The following is a 15,657-nucleotide window of genomic DNA, read 5'->3' as shown; positions in this document are numbered from 1 at the left end:
AGAAAACCGTGTGAGAGCCTTTTCCACCGCAAAGGGCGGCTCCAGCAGAGTTCCTGGCACAGCCAGTTAAGGACGCCGGTTCCCATTAGGTGCCCACTTGTACACGGCAGGGGAGGGGCCCTTGATTCCTCCGGGCAGGTGGTGCCTTCCTGGGGCGGGAGTCGCCCCCTCCTCTGTCAACTTGTCCATTACCAAGGATCTGAGAAGTACCAGATGCTTTAAAAATGACACCAGGACCTGTAAAATTACAAAATAATTTTGCTAAAGTAAGGACATTATTATTATTTTTTAAAAGATTTTATTTATTTATTTGACAGCGAGAGACACAGCGAGAGAGGGAACACAAGCAGGGGGAGTGGGAAGGGGAGAAGCAGGCTTCCCACTGAGCAGGGAGCCTGATGCGGGGCTCGATCCCAGGACCCTGGGATTATGACTTGAGCCGAAGGCAGATGCTTAATGACTGGGCCACCCAGGTGCCATAGGACATTATGTTTAAAGAGCTATACGACCCACAGATGTTTTAAGGGGTACAGAGGATGACACATTTCTGGCGAGGGATGGTGGTGATGTTTCCACAAATGGTTAAGATGTTAAATTTTGTGTCCTCTGTGATTAACCACATACACAGAAAAGCAAGCGTTCTTTCTCATGAAGAAGACACTAAAAAATAGAAAAGACCTAATCTAAGAATGAAAAGAGAATATATGGGGCTTTGTGAACAGTTTGCTTCATTAACTGTGTTCTCATGTCACCTTGAACTGGCAAGAGCTTGATGGTGGCCGGTGCTGACCTCCCACTGGGGTGTGAGAGCCAGTCAGGAGACATGGAGGGTGGGAGACAGAGACCTCCCTGGGAACAGAGCTTGGCTGGGCCTGTAAGGGCTCTGTGGTCCCTGAAAAGATCCCGTCTCTGATGTGAGGGCCTGAAGCTGACCTCCCCCATCTTGAGGTGCTGTCTTGGAAATGAGACAAGAAGCTTGTCCCTGGCCCGCTGCTGGGTGTTTTCTGAGCCTGGTATGAATGCCGCTGGCAAGCAGGGACTGGGTGCAATCTTTGTCACCATACTCTTGTGTCCCCAGTGGCTCAGATAACATTTGCAAAAAGAGCATTTGCCTTGTCCCACCTCGAAGCTGGGGAGGGGAGTGGACGTCTGTCTGAGACCGCTCGGAGGTGCTGAGTGGGTGCTAGGGTTCCAGGGATCTGACCTGCATGGAAGAGCATCCCGGAGAGGTCGCCTTAGCTTTTTGCACTGTCCCCAGCCTCCTTGAGGTGCTGGGCGTGTGACCAGTCAAGCCTCTGCTATTAAGAGGGTGTGTGCACAAGCTGACTCACGCAGGCAACGCTGCTTCGGTGGAAAATGGGCCTTGCGGCCTGTCTGGCCATGGCTCCTGGGTCCATGTGTGGGTCTCTGGTCCTCACCCTATTGGCAGAGAGCAAAGCACACGTCCCAGGGAAGAGCAGACCCCTGGGTTGGTTCTGAGACCGTGGAGAGCCCCCTGATTGGGGCCAGCATGTCCTGGCCACCCTGGAACTGGGCGACCCACTCGCGGTCCCTTCGAGCCACAGTCTCACCCCACACTGCACAGCTCAAACTCTGATTCCAGGAGGCAAGGTGGCTGCGTGGCTACCTGGGCCCTGAACACCCTGTCTGGGGCGTTTTAGGTCTTAGAGGGTTAAAGAGCAGTGAAAGAGCCCGGAGCGCTGCGGGTTCATGGTTGACGGAAACACAGCCCCTCCTTCTCTACAGTGCACCCATCTGAAAGCCTCTGTCACAGCTCGAAGCCACCACGGGAGGCCACCCAGGCACCTGTGACGAGTTTCTATTTGACTCATGTTCGTCAGGAAGGTGGCATGACCTACCAGATTCGCAGGCCGCTGTGATCCCAGAGCTGACCCAGCTCCGCAGGTAGGCAGCGAGCGTACGCCTCCCATCAAGAAAGTCGTTACTTGGGGCTCCTAGGTGGCTCAGTGGGTTAAAGCCTCTGCCTTCGGGTCGGGTCATGATCCCAGGGTCCTGGGATCGAGCCCCGCATAGGGCTCTCTGCTCAGTGGGGAGCCTGCTTCCTTCTCTCTCTGCTTGCCTCTCTGCCTACTTGTGATCTCTGTTTGTCAAATAAATAAATAAAATCTTAAAAAAAAAAAAAAAGAAAGTCGTTACTTTTGAACAGACTCCAAATGGTACTTTTTTGCTTTTACTAAAATTGAGCAAATAATAATATAACAGCCCACCCGACACCCTGTATTTCGTTGTTGTTGTTTTTTTTTTTTTTTTAGATTTTATTTGACAGAGAGAGAGATCACAAGTAGGCAGAGAGGCAGGCGGAGAGAGGGGGGGGAAGCAGGCTCCCTGCTGAGCAGAGAGCCCGATGCAGGGCTCGATCCCAGGACCCTGAGATCATGACCTGAGCCTAAGGCAGAGGCTTAACCCACTGAGCCACCCAGGTGCCCCACCCCTGTATTTCTTAAAAAAAGGAAAACATTTCATGCCAACCCAGAAATTCAGCTTGGTATCACAATTCAGCAGAGCCCCATGGACAGAAGGAAGAAGTTCTCACTCAGGCAAGGTGCAGGCCACCATCTTCTGTCCTCCTGGAACCATGACCCCAGAGCCCTGTCTCTGCCCCACCACCCCTGAGGGTGACAGAGCTTCAGCAAAAGCAGCTTCAGACGCTGCTGCAGCCCCGTGGGATCCCTGGAGAAGCACCCCCCCCCCAAAGTGGCTGCAGAGTTGAGCGGTCTTGCCGAGGGAAGTCTTGCCTGGAGCCCTCGAGGCCTGAAGGCGTCCTTCATGGATGGAAGGGAGACTTATTATTGGTGCTCAGTCCAGACGCAGCAGAGGGTGGGAGTTTGAGAGCTCTGCGCCCAGCCTGCAGGGGCTGAGACTCGGGCTGCAGACCCCTCTCTCGGGTCCTCCCTTTGGAGGGCACGGGGCCGAGGGATGAGCCTCCGCCAGGACCAAGGCGCGGGCACGTGTCTGACAATAGTTACTGCATCGCCTCAACAGCCCGTCGGTGGTAGGGTGGGTAACTCACTTCCACCGTCATCGTGTGCTGTGTGGAGGAGGAATTACTCAGGAGCTCACCGCAGTCGAGAGCCAGTATGGCTACAGCAGGAGGGGACGGCTCTCGGGGCAAGCTCGGCCTCCTCCTGCTGCCTCCTGCCCGAACACTGAGTCCTTCTCATGGAGACCCCGGGGAGCATTCCCTTAGAGCTCTTAGCAGGGAAACGCTGGTTTCTCAGCGTGAACCAGGATGTTTTTCACTGTTGGCGAGAGTTCTGTGGCCCGGTGGATTTCCCTCTTTGCTGTGCCTACCAGGAAGCACACAGCTGAAACTGTTACTCGTTTGCTTATAGATTGTCCTCAGGAGTCTTAGGATAGGTTTTCTCCTTCCTTTTTGGCTTCTTTCTTTACTCTTCTAGTGCTGTGGGGAGGCGAACCTAGGTTGTAGGGTTGTTGGAAGCAAGTGGTATGAGTGGGGCTTGGATCCTGAAGATGCCCTCGTGGTGTGTTCAGCACGTGATTGTTGGGTGCCGACCGGTCGGTATCTGACCTCTCTGAAATGCTAACTAGGTTCGTGACGCCGAGAGGGTCAAGATCAGGCCTGGGCCCGATTCTCTTGTGCGTCCTTCACGTGTCTGACCCGTAGTAACGGTTTGGTGAATATGTTAGTTAGCATAAGTAACGCTAGCTGCTATAACAAGCAGATATAATCATCTCAGCGGCTCATCCCAATAAAGTCTTGTTCTCAGTCTGGCAGTTGACTTGAATGCTCTGGGGGTGGCCTCCATGCAGTGACGCGGGGGTCCGGCATCCTTTCCTGTGCTGTTTCTGCCACCCCTTGGGGTTCCCTTGGGGTCCTCCACTGGACCTGGGCAGTCAGCTGGCTGGTGAGGGCATTGAAGATCACTTGGGCATTTTAGGGGTCTGGCTTGGAAGCAGGGTATGTTCCCCTACTCACAGAACTACTCTCCCAGTCCCAACTTGAATCTGGGGGCTACAGTTGTCTTTTAGGTAGAGGAAAATGGACCAAGCCAGACTGGCACAGGAAGCACTAGGGAAGGAACAAACCGTGAAGGACACAGAGCTGAGAGCAGGTTCTTTGGGGGCAGAGCTGGAGGAGTGTGTGTGCCTGCCTTGTCGATCTTGGTGTCAGCCCTCTGGCTTGTGTTCAGTGTTTTGGATTATGTTTCCACCCTCCCTTCTGCCAGAACTAGAAGGTTGCGGCATGTTGGGGCTGGATGGAGAGGCCCCTTAGAGGTCAGCCTCCTCACTGGACACATGACGAAAGGGATCCTGGAGGTGGGAACTGACCCGGCCAGAGTCAGCCCAGTGAGAACTCTGGTCTCAGCCCCATCCCTGGGGTCACTCCCCCTGCGTGCACACAGGGAGGTCTCTGTGCCCAGTGTACACACCCCTGCTCTGGACAGGGCGGTCGGATCCATCAGCAGAAGGCCTGGCTGCTCTGACAGATCGTTGGAGAGACCCCGGCCTTCACAGATGCTGTTTGATTTCAGCATGTGTTCCGTTGGGATTTGGGGAGGAGAAAAGGAGTCTCCTCCTGGGACTTATTCCGACTCTGTCTTGTCCTTGTGACCCACCTGTGAGCATGGGAAAGGCCTCCATCCGTCTCACATTAGGAACAGGCATTTCCCGCAAAGCCATTGGAGATCCCGGCCACTGTGTCAGTCACCCCTCGCTGCGACACAGTGCCCCCCAACTTGGGGGCTTAAAATAGCAATCGTTTTATCTCCTTACCACGTGGCAATTTGGTGTCAGCCCCGACAGCTTGCCTGGGGTGTGAGATCCACACCTGCAGTGGCCCCGCTCCCGTGGCTCATCTGTCAGGGCTGCCACTTGGCTCTGCCGGCTGGAGCTCTTGGCTGGGTGGGTGGTAGTGATGAGGGTGGGTGGCTCCCCTCCTCATCACCACTCCCCACGGCTGGCTTGGGCTCCTCACAGGGGTCTCCAGAGAGCTGGGCTTCTTTCATGGTGGCTGCTTCCCCCCCAGAGCACAAATGCAGACGTGCGCAGGCCTCCTCCTCCGCGGCCTCTTTTTAATTTAATTTTTTATTGTAAAATACGCATAACATAAAATTGACCACTGTAGCCACTTTGAAGTGTCCCGTTGGTTGGTCTGGTCATGTTAGGTCCCTTCGCCCACCCCACCCCGCCCCAATCCCGCCTCCAGAACTCTTTTGTCTTGCAAGGCTGAGGCTCCTCTGTCCCTCTTGCACAACTCCTCCTCCCCCTCCTCCAGCCCGGGGCCACCCTTCTACTTTTTGTCCCTGCAAACGGGACTCCTCAGGGCACCTTAGGGAGGGGGAACCATGCAGTATTTATTCATCTGTGGTTGGCTTGTTTCGCTCAGCACAGTGTCCTCTGGGCTCATCCAGAAGGGCCTTCCTTTTGAAGACTGAGCACTACCCCACGCTTTGTTCCTCCATTCATCCGGGGATGGACCCTTTCTTGGGTTGTGCCCCCCATTTCCTACCATGAACAGAGGTGTGCAGATATCTGTTGGAGCCCCCGTGCCTCCAGTTCTTAGCCAGCCCTTCCCTACTGCGTGCGCCCGAACCTGGCACTGTGCTACCTCCAGCCCACTCCGTCGGTTGGAGCAGGTCTTGGGGCCCGACGAGGCTCAGGGGGCTGGGACTGTGGGAGGTGGCGGCTCCCTGGGGCCGGTGCAGTTACCACCCACCACAACCAGGCCTGGGACAGATCTCTGCAGCACAGGCAGGTGGGCCTGCCCGCACAGCCCCCCCAAGGCCCGGCTCCCCTCTGGGACCTGTGGCCCAGGCGTGCAGAGGCGCGGTTCTGCTGGAGAAACTCCACGGCAGGAGGCGGCGGCGGTGCTCACTGTCTATTTTGTATCGCTGGTGGCTGGGCCTCCTATTATATAATCTGTTATTCTGCGCCGCACCAGGCCCTGGTTACTTGTCAGAAGTTTCTAGAAGCCAGCTGTATCAGCTCCAGGCAACTGGGGGTGCTGCCTGTCCCTCATAGTATTAGTCACTCTGTACTTAGCTAAATTTAACTTTTTATCATCCAAATGATATTTTTGTGGGCTTGGAATTTTACATAATGCTACCAACTGCTGTGGGCTAAGAATTTCTCCTTTTTGGTGTGTGTGTGTGTGTGTGCGCGCGTGCGTGCGTGCGTGCGCACGTTGGTTTTCTCCCTGGTGAACTTTTGCACGCCCAGGGAAGCATTGTTCCGTTTCTCCTCCCTGATCTGCCTTCCCAGGTCCGGGAAGATGCTTCCTCGGGCTCTGCTTTGCCTTTTGCCAGCTGGGAGGAAAATTGCTCCTAACAGCTTTCTGATGGGCCTGCTAATGCTTCCTTCCTCGCTCGAGGGCTCTCAGCATCGAAGGTCCTTGAGGGTTTCCCTGCTGCCTCCACAGTCTGGGATTCAGAGAAGGGAGCTCAGCTCTGGAGTAGAGAGTCTGTTGAGAAAGCAGAGAGAAGGATCCGGAAGGAGGGTGTTGGGGGGTGGGGGAAGGGACAAGAAATAAATCCAGCGACTGTCCCCGTCCCCCAGTGTGGGGTCTGAGAGGCCCGCACCTCCTTTGTGCCTGTGGGCAGGCGGGTGTGGGGAGCTCAGCTGCTCTCTCGCAGCACAGGGAGAAGTCAGGGCTGCAGGCGTTGGAGCAGGGAGATCTGGCATCTCCTCACACAGGGGCCTGGAGCCAGAGGCCGGGGTGCGGGAACGCCGGGTAGGCGACCTGACTTTCCTGAGCGCCGGCCATTCCGAAATGGTAGCACGCTGGGCCCTTGCCCAGGGGTCTCTTGTGTTCCACACCGTATCTCTGCATGGGAGATGCCCACCCCCATTTCCCAGACGGGGAGACCGAGGATCAGATCAGAGGAAGGAGCGGCAGTAGGAACCGCAGCGTAGCAAACACTGAGCACTTCCTGCGGCCGGCCGGGCTCCGCCAGCCTGTGATGTCGGTACCCATGTCCGCGCCCCTTTTACAGATAAGGAAGCTGAGTCCCAGGGAGGCTAAGCACACAGGTTAAGTTGCTGGAGGCCACGGAGCTGAAAGAGGGCGGAGCCCGCCACCCCCAGACCTCCCCTCAGCCCCCCCAGCCGCCTCAGCTCTTCTCTGCTCAAGGATCTCAGGGGGGACATGCACCGCCCCGCGCTGCTCTTCCCAAAGCATACGAGGCTGACTCCAGCCTCTCTTGGTTGCCTGTGTGCAACACACACCTGTGTGCGTGTGCGTGCGTGTGCGTGTGCGTGCGTGGGTGTGCGGATGTGTGTGGGCTGCCTCTGGGGGAATCAACCCAGAATCCGTATCCCCGTCTTGGGGAGAGGAGCTGGGACGAGACTGAAACTCAGGCTCACCTCGGACCCTGTCGTACCCGTATTGCTTGTCGTAGGTCATCTTATGACTACGTTAGGAACCCCTAGGTGTAGACGCCAAAGAACCAAACACCTGCCCACAGAAGCTTGTCTGTGGAAGCTCACGGCCGCTCTGGTCCCCGCAGCCCCACAGCGGGAGCAGCTCAGCCGGACGGGAGAGCTCGTCCAGCGGGCTGTGATGCAGCCAGACAAAGAAGGATGTGCCGCCCCTTGCTGCGACACGGGGACCCTGCGGAAGGCCACAGGCACGCGCCCGTTTCTATGGAATGGCCGGACCAGGCGCACCCACAGACACCAGAGCGGGTTGGCCTTGGCCGGGGACGAGGGGGGGCGGGAGCGGAGAGTGATAATGTGTGCAGGTCTGTCTTTGGGGCCGAAGGAAGTGTCCTGGAACCAGAGAGCGCGGGTGGCCCTATATCTTCGCTAAACACACCGAATTGTACACCTTGAAGTGGTGAACGTGGGGCCTGCTGATTGTGTCTCAGTAGGACAGGAACTGAGGAGCCGTCCTCGGGCTGGACGGAGAGGCTGCGGTGGCCCGGCCCCGGACCGGCAGCCCACCCTCCGCATCTGTCCGTCTGTGCTCGCTCCTCTGCCACCTGCCTCCCCGTCTCCATGTCAACGGGGGATGGAAACCACAGTGTTTGACTTCAGTTATGCTACCCACTCGTTTGGAACTTCTGCTTTCAACCCGGGCCAGCCTGAGACATACAGACGTCTGGGCGAGCTAGTAATCTGGCACCCCATCAAACCGGTATTCTTTAAGTGTTTGTTTGACATTTATTTAGTGAGGATGAGAAGAGACCGATATCCTATTAATAGAAGTTGCATAGAGAAACAGATTCGCTTACTAATTCACGTCCACTGACTGCGATCAGTCAGGGATGCGCGAAGTTTTCAGGAAAGTGCTTCTGGCTCCTCTGAAAGGTGGGTTTTCTTTCTTTCTTTTTCTCCCCACCTCCCCCTGGCCGTCTTCCAGATGGTTCAAGAGGCGTGGTGAAGATTTAGGTTTGGAAACATAAAGGAGAGGACCTGAGTAGGGTCAGGAGGCCGTACTGAGATCATTGAGATGCACGTAGAGGATAGGACTTAAGTGTCCTCCCCCCTCCCCCCTCTCAAAAAGGGTGGCTCTGTGAGGTGAAAGATGTGATCCTTAAGGCGATGGTGGGAATTCTCCCCAGCGTGTCAAACATCACCGTTTTGTCGACTCGATCTCAATAAAACTGGGGAGAAAAACTTAAAGGTGTCACGTGTTTTCTCCTCATTCCTGATCATCAGCAACAAACACACCACCTCGCCTCATTCGGTTCCTGAACCCTCCCACCCCACCCCTCCCCTCCCCCCGCCAGACCACAGGGACAGGTGCTCGTGGAAGGTGCCTGCAGTAGCTCTTAGCCACGGCTTGTCCTGTCGTGATTTCTCCCCTCCCCTAAGAGATGGGCCGATGGGCTTTTCGCCTTCCGTGCGCGGGGTCCCCGGAGGAAACCTGCCTCACCTGGCGATGTCTTCCAGTTTCATTCCAGTGACTTGTGCCCCACTCCCCACCCCCAACCTCCCCAGGTCCCTAGAGCTTCCCCGAGCAGCCTCCTCCCTTCTTGAGCAGAGCCCGCATTCCCTTTTCGGACTTGAAATGCTTTTTTTGGTCAGTAAAATGATTTCCCCACGGTGCACCTCGCTGTAAGGAGTGCGCATTTTTCTCTCGCAGCCCCCGCCGATCTCATTCTGCCGGGCTGAGTCACAGTTGACCTTCTCACCCACCAGAGGCGTCACGGTGGAGTGGAGAGGGCCCGGCCTCCAGAAGCCGGCTTGCCACTGACTGGCGTGTTACCATGGCGAACCCCCTTCCCTCCCCGCGGGCTTCCTTACCTCTGAAATGGGGGGGGGGGAGACGTACACTGACCTCACACTGGGTTTAGAGGTTTTGTGGTGGAAGCGAAGAAACAGAACGGAGAAACCACAGGGAGGGAGGCAGGGCGAGTGTGTGTGTGTGTGTGTGTGTGTGTGTGTGTGTGTGTGTCAAGCTGGGGAATTTGCTGGACCGTTGGGGGAGAGAAGCTGGAGCCTCCTTCCTCCCCCTGCCTGCCCAGCCGGGGGCCAGGGACCCAGGACCCCTGAGACATTTTGCACGTTGCGGGGCCGAGCGCATATATGGGGGTGCGGCCGTGGACGGGAGGAGACACAACCTCCGCTCCTGCAGGCCTGGCCCGAAGCGGACTTGGCAGAATTGGCCGTGGCTCCTCCGGGAGTGTGGGCCGGCACTGCGGAGGGTGGGCGTGTGAAAAGCTGGTCTCCACTGCTCGCAGCCACACCTCCCACTGCTGTGCCGTCCCCAGTTAGATTCTCTCCCTCCTCTGAACTCTTGCTGCCTGTGCCCTCATTCGGCACTTAACCACTCCTGCTATCCCAAGCCTGCACGGAATGCCCCTCGCTTTGCTTTTGCCTCTGTCAGGATGGCAGACAGTGACAGCCTTGCGGACCTGGGCTGGTGTCCCTGGAGCCGCCGGTGCCTGGCCTCAGCCCTTGGCGGGGGGGGGCTCTCTGGAGCTGAGAATTGGTTCCTAGAGAACCATGACTTCTACAGCCTCCGGTGCTGGCGGGGGTGGGGGTGGGGCTGCCTTCCGGTCATGGTCAGGGGAAAGCCTCCCCCCTTGCTGCTGCCGGGTACTTGGGCTCTGTGTGGGGTCAGGCAAGTGCGTCAGACGAATGGGAACTGTGTTGAGCTGCAGGTGTGGGCCCCGGTGGGAACCCTGGGTTGGGAGGCGGCTCCAGCCGTGACTGTGAATTTGCTGATGTCTTGGAGGCTGATTGCACCCAGGACGCCCCAGAAATCCATTTCTCCACCTTTTCCGTCGTGTTGTGTTTGTCTCTGGCCTCCGGATATCTGGCAGAGGTGGGTCTCCAGTTACACGCCGCCCAGCTGCTGGGACTTGCAGAGCCCCATGACGCTGCTTATGTCCCCGCCCCGGGCATCAGGATGCTCCCGGCTGGTGGCCAAGAGGTCTAGGCTGCTGTTCCCCACTTCTCTTCCATTGGCCACCCCCTCTGCAGCCTGGCGTCCTGCCGTCCCAGAGACTGATAGGTGAACAATATCAGGGTTGGGGCCGAGAGCTCTGGGCTGGGCAAGGTCCTGCACGCTGGGGGTGTGGGTTCTGGTTCTCTTCTGAAGCAGAGGGAGCCCAGGGCAGCACCGGGTGCATCAGCCTCTGGAACTGCATCCTAGACCAGGTCCCTCTGTGGAGAGCAGACTCCTTCAGCCTCCCTGTCCTCTCCCCTTGGCACAGCTAGACTTCCAGGTCTCTGGTATTGCTCAGGATGAAGCTGGGCCCTGTGGGTTTCCCGGCTGGGTTGCCCTGAGTGACTGGAGCAGCTGGTGTCTCACATCCTCCCCCACTGGGTTCTCCCTGCAGGATGCTGACACGTGCGTCCTGGTCCCCGACACCCTTCCGTGTGCCTAGCGAGTCATCCCTCCTCCTGCAGCAGGACATCGAGGGAGCCTTCTCCCACGGACCCACAGGTAAGGACCGCCCACTGGCTTTGGGGTCTGGGGGTGCAGGGGCTCTCCTGCTGTTTCCTCTCCCTTAAGCATCTGACTTTATCTGATTAATGGCGTAGATTGTACGAATCAATCCCGCTTCTTGCAAATATTGATTGTTCGTCACTAAGTAGGTAGGACCGATGCTCTGTCTGTGGTTCCTTTAGATTCCAGAAACGAAACACCCCGTTTGGGAGGCCCTTGTGACTCTGCCGTACTGTGTGCCCTGAGGGACCTCTCTTCTCTTGGAGCCCCTCGCCCACCCTGGGGTCCCCACTCCAGGAAACAGGGCTCCTAGGCCTTGGCAGTGGGCAGGGGCTGGGCACTTCCTTGCCGCCTTCCCCACAAGCCGTAGTCAGTGACACGGATTGGATGAGAAACAGTGGGGGGCGGGCCATGGCGTGTCTGAGGCCCTCCACGGAGTCAGCGGTGGCCTCGGCGGGTCTCCCAGTACGTAGCTCTTCCCCTCCTGCCCTGGGTCCCCCTGGGCATCTTGTCCATCACATCCCATTTCCTGTCCCCGGGTTTCTGGCGCAGGCCTCACCCTGTCCCCTTCTTGTCTTGCCAAGGCCTTTGGTGGGTAGAACAGGTAAAGTGGTGTTGCCTTTTCTTGTTCTAAACCCCAAGGCACCCCTCTTCCTGGGCACTGATCAGCTGGTTGGAACTCTGGGGACAAGGAGAATGGATGTCCCATCTGGAGAGACTAACCTGACAGGGTGAAGAGGCTGGGGGGGGGGGGTAATGCCAGTGTCCCTCCCTGAACACACTGTGCGCACACCAGCTCCACTAAGCCCACGGGATCCGTGAGGATCCCATGTCACACAAGGAAGCTGAGGCTCAGAGGTGGCAAGTGTCTGCTTCAAGGTCACACAGCTAGTTGGGGTGGGCTTGGGACTGGACCCCAAGTCTAGACCCTAGAGCACACGGCATGGTTTTCCAAATATGGCGGGGGCTTCCCCGAAGGATGGGGTCCAGGCTCCACCCTTCCTTGCCTTCTGGCCCAGGTAAGCCCCTTGCAGCCTCTGGGCCTCCCGTCCTCGCTGGGGAGCAGGGCACGGCAGATGAGGCCTCCGCCGAGCGCCCCCCTCACTCCTGTGTTTCCGCGTTGGCACCGTGGACTGTGTGCTCTGTAATTGCTCATTCTTTTTAGTTGCTGTAAAAAGCCCTGGAAGTGCGAAGAGGAGAGAGTCCTCTGTTGTCTTTCTGTTTTGTTTTGTTGTCTTGTTTTAATTCACTCTCCGAGAGTCTCAGAGCCTCCGTGGCTGGGGGTGGTGGGAGGGGGGAGCTGGTGGGGACTGCTCCCGACCCTCCCCGAGGGCGCCTGAGGGCGGCCTGGCCGAGGGGCCTCGTGAGCCCTGCTCTGCCCGCGAAGCCCAAGTTCTGACGACAGTGCCTCGCTTCCTGTTTCCGTCCCCCCCAGAAGGCAGGTCTTTCCTTTCCGAGCAGCTGCGTCCCCCAGTTCTGGGGTTTTAGAGATGGGGGCCTTGTGGCCATCTTCTCTGGGGGCCCCCACTTAGCCCCAAGTGTGCTCAGGAGTTCCTCTGCTTTACTCATTTCTCCTGCGAACATTTACCATGTCCTCAAGACAGACCAGGTACTGTTTTGGGGTTCCAGGCATGCAGCGGAGAAGAGAACAGACAGGCGTCCCGCCCGCGTGACATCATACCCAGCCACGGTCTCCTCTCTGTGCTTGGCAGAGGGGAAGATCACGGTTGCCCCCTACATGCCTCTGAGCTCCCTGTGGGAGTCTATGGCTGTGCCAGGCCTCAGGACCCCCAGGCCCCGGCTGGGATGCGTTGGGAAGTGGGGAGGAGGCATCCCCTCGCCAGCGGCTGAGAATATGAGGTCTCCTCATCTCTGCAGGGGCGAGAGGAAGGAAAGGGCTTAAGGAGCAGGGTCTATTTTTGGAGGAGCTCCTTGCTGCAAAGGAACGGGAGCCCTTCCTTCCAGAAGGTGGGGGTGGGGTGGCACAGGTCAGGGGGCAGCCGGAGGGGTCTCAGTTCAGCCTGGCTGCGTTCTGCAGCAGCTTGGCCCGGACACACGGCGGTCCGCAGAGCAGGTCTGCCTGACAGAGGGGGGGTCCCGGCTGGGGAGCGTCTGTGCCCTCCGACACCCACCCAGCCCGGGTAGAAGACGAAGATGTTTACCGTCCTGAGCTGGGGCTCAGAGCTTCTGTCATTTGAAGCTTTCCTCTGTGGGGAGGGTCTGCCGGCCCAGGCCCTGGGTCATCACTTCCTTCCTGACTCCCCAGCTCTCGCAGGGAGGGGCGCTTCCTGCCATTGTCTCTGTGAGGCCTCAGCAAGGTCACTATCTTGAAGAAGAGAGCGGATGCCTCCGACAGGACCTCAGCCCAGCAGCACCTACACACACTTCCGTCCCGCCCACACTTGCTGGCCTCCCCGGCCTCCCCGAAGCCCAGGACAGAGGCCCATGGCAGGGTGGGGGCTCCTCTCCGTCACCTGCAGAAGCTTCCTTAATCCTGCCCGCAGGCACCCAGGCCGCAGCAGCTCGGGATTTAGGCCTGTGATGATTTAGGCCTGTGATGATCGGTGAATTCGGTGGCTGTAACCGGTGCGGGAGGCTGTGCCCGTGTGCAGGGAGAGGCCGGAGCTTGCGGTCGGGAGGGGGGCCTCCTGGACCCTGTGTCATATCTTACACCCAGGATGCCGCCCGCTTTCTGCATTCCTTTGCTGTGCCCCTGCCATGTTTGGGAGAGAGCTGGGTGCTCTCTGGGGGATGTGAGTTCCCCTCCCGTGCCCCCGCCTGGCTTCCCTCGGCTGCATTTCTTTTTCTCATGCGGGGCCCTTGCCACACGGCCAGTGCAGCCTGGGCCCTGGGCCGGCCCGGGGAGTGCCGTGGCCTCCCTGCCCACGGACAGAACACCACACTGGATTCTGGCTCTCGGGCTTCTCTGTTCCTCTTCGTGCCAGGAGCCTCTAGGTGCCCACTCCCTGGCTTTGCCTCTTGGCTCAAGTGCACTTCCCGAGGCCATACTTCCTTTTCACCCAGGTGGCAGGAGTGCATTCCTCTGGCTTTGTTTCTGGTCCCTGCTCCTGGTCACCTATTGAAGTTTGCACAGGGACACCATGGTCACCTATTGAAGTTTGCACAGGGACACCACGGCTCTCAGGGAGCCTGGCCTGAGTGCAGTCCACTCACACACTCCGGGATCGGCAGGGCCAGGGCGAGACGATGCCTTAGTTTCCTTGAGGCCACGCGAGGCCAGTGGCTGGGTCTCACCCACCCTTGTCCCAGCTGGGGCTCCCCTGGAGCTCTGCCCACAGGCCCTTGGCACTGGCAGCCCCCCTTCTGGCTGCCTCCTGCTCCCCCTTCCCCCACCTCGGCCTCCGCGGGCTGTTCTGCGCACGAGCTGGCTACTGGAGTCTCTTGTACTTCCCCAGGGGTTGGGGGGTGGGGTCCTGTGCCCTCACTGATGTCGTGTTGATAATCCCGTCTTGCCCGGCAAGGAGGCACCTGGTGGCATTTCCTTATGAGTTGACCCTCAGCCCTCCCGCGACCACGTCCGGTCAGTGTTCTCTGGGTCATTTCCTTGCTTTGTTCCTCCACACGCTTCCTGAGCGGTAAACCTGCCTAGAGCAATCACTTTGATTCCTGGAGACAGTGTCCAGAGCTGGGGATTCTCAGAAGAACTCCTGAGATGATGCCATTCAAGCTGGAGGTTGTATGGCCCCAGACTGTTCATTTTAGCAGCATGATCTGACCCGCAGGTGCTCAGAATGTGTTCATTCCGTGTATTGCAGTAAATGTATTCACTCAGCAGTTAGCAAGTATCCACTGTTCTGGGAGCTGGGTATAAAGGACTGATACAACATTGAAAATCCTGTCTCTCTTGGGTTCATAGTCTAGTGTGGATAGACACACAATAAACAAAGACTGTTGTCTCTGTTTGCAGATGGAGATTAATGCTAAATAAATAAGAAGGCCTCTCAAGTTGGGACAGTTAAGCAAAGGCCTGAAGGAAGCCAAGGAGAGAGCCAGGAGCTTATCCCAAGGAGTATTCAGGCAGGAGACAGCCTGTGCAAAGGCCCTGCAGCAGGAGCTTGTGCAGGAAGTTCTAGAAACTGGAGGGAAGGAGGGAGGAGACGGGTAGCAGGGGAAAGGGGCTGGAGAAGTAATGAAATCCCACACCCAGCAGGGTCCTGCAAGTCTTGTTGAGACTCTGACTTTGACCCCAAGCAGAAAGCGGTGATACGGAGGAGTTCAGGCAGAGGAGGGCCAGGATCCCACTGAGCTTTAGCGGGCTGGTTTCTGGCTACTGTGCTGAGAATGGACTGGGTAGGGTGGAGGGAGGAAGCGAGGAGACCAACAGGGAGACCGTTGTCATGGCCTGAGGTGGTGGATGCTGGGCCAGCCTAGCGGTGGGGGAGGCGGTGAGGGAGGTGGGCTCCAGTCTTAAACGTCTTAAACGTAGAGCCTAAAGGGATCGCTGAGGAACCAGGCGATCCCGGTTGTGTGGACTTATAGAGAACAGATTCTCACAGACTTGGAAGGACTCAGGAGGTCAGCATTTTCACTTAACCTGTGGGGAGACCCAGCCCCAGTAAAGGAAGTTATTGCCCAAAGTCACACGGCAAGCTCTTATGACTCGGGCTTCCAGCCCCACGTCCAGTGTTTTTGTAGCTGATCTGCCAGGCAGCTCTGGGCAGGGGGCGTGCAAGGGTGTGAGGGCTCAGGGAAGAAGGGCTGGCTCCAGGGCGCCTGGGTGGCTCAGTGGGTTAAAGCCGCTGCCTTCCGCTCAGGTC

General features: G+C 57.8%; 1 protein-coding gene across 12 annotated transcripts in view; it reads left to right on the top strand.

Annotated features, from left to right (window-relative positions):
* The window catches only part of PITPNM2 (phosphatidylinositol transfer protein membrane associated 2), a 132,916-nt gene that overhangs the window by 20,568 nt on the left and 96,691 nt on the right, over positions 1–15,657 (top strand). For all 12 annotated transcript variants that reach the window (XM_080821344.1, XM_080821347.1, XM_080821354.1 and 9 more), the window contains exon 2: positions 10,770–10,876. The gene's annotated coding sequence lies outside the window, so the exon portion shown is untranslated. The remainder of the gene's footprint in view (positions 1–10,769; positions 10,877–15,657) is intronic.

Source organism: Martes martes (assembly GCF_963455335.1).
Source record: "Martes martes genome assembly, chromosome: 13".
NCBI lineage: Eukaryota > Metazoa > Chordata > Mammalia > Carnivora > Mustelidae > Martes > Martes martes.
Note: the sequence above shows the minus strand (reverse complement) of the source record. Positions and strands in the feature narration are given on the sequence as shown.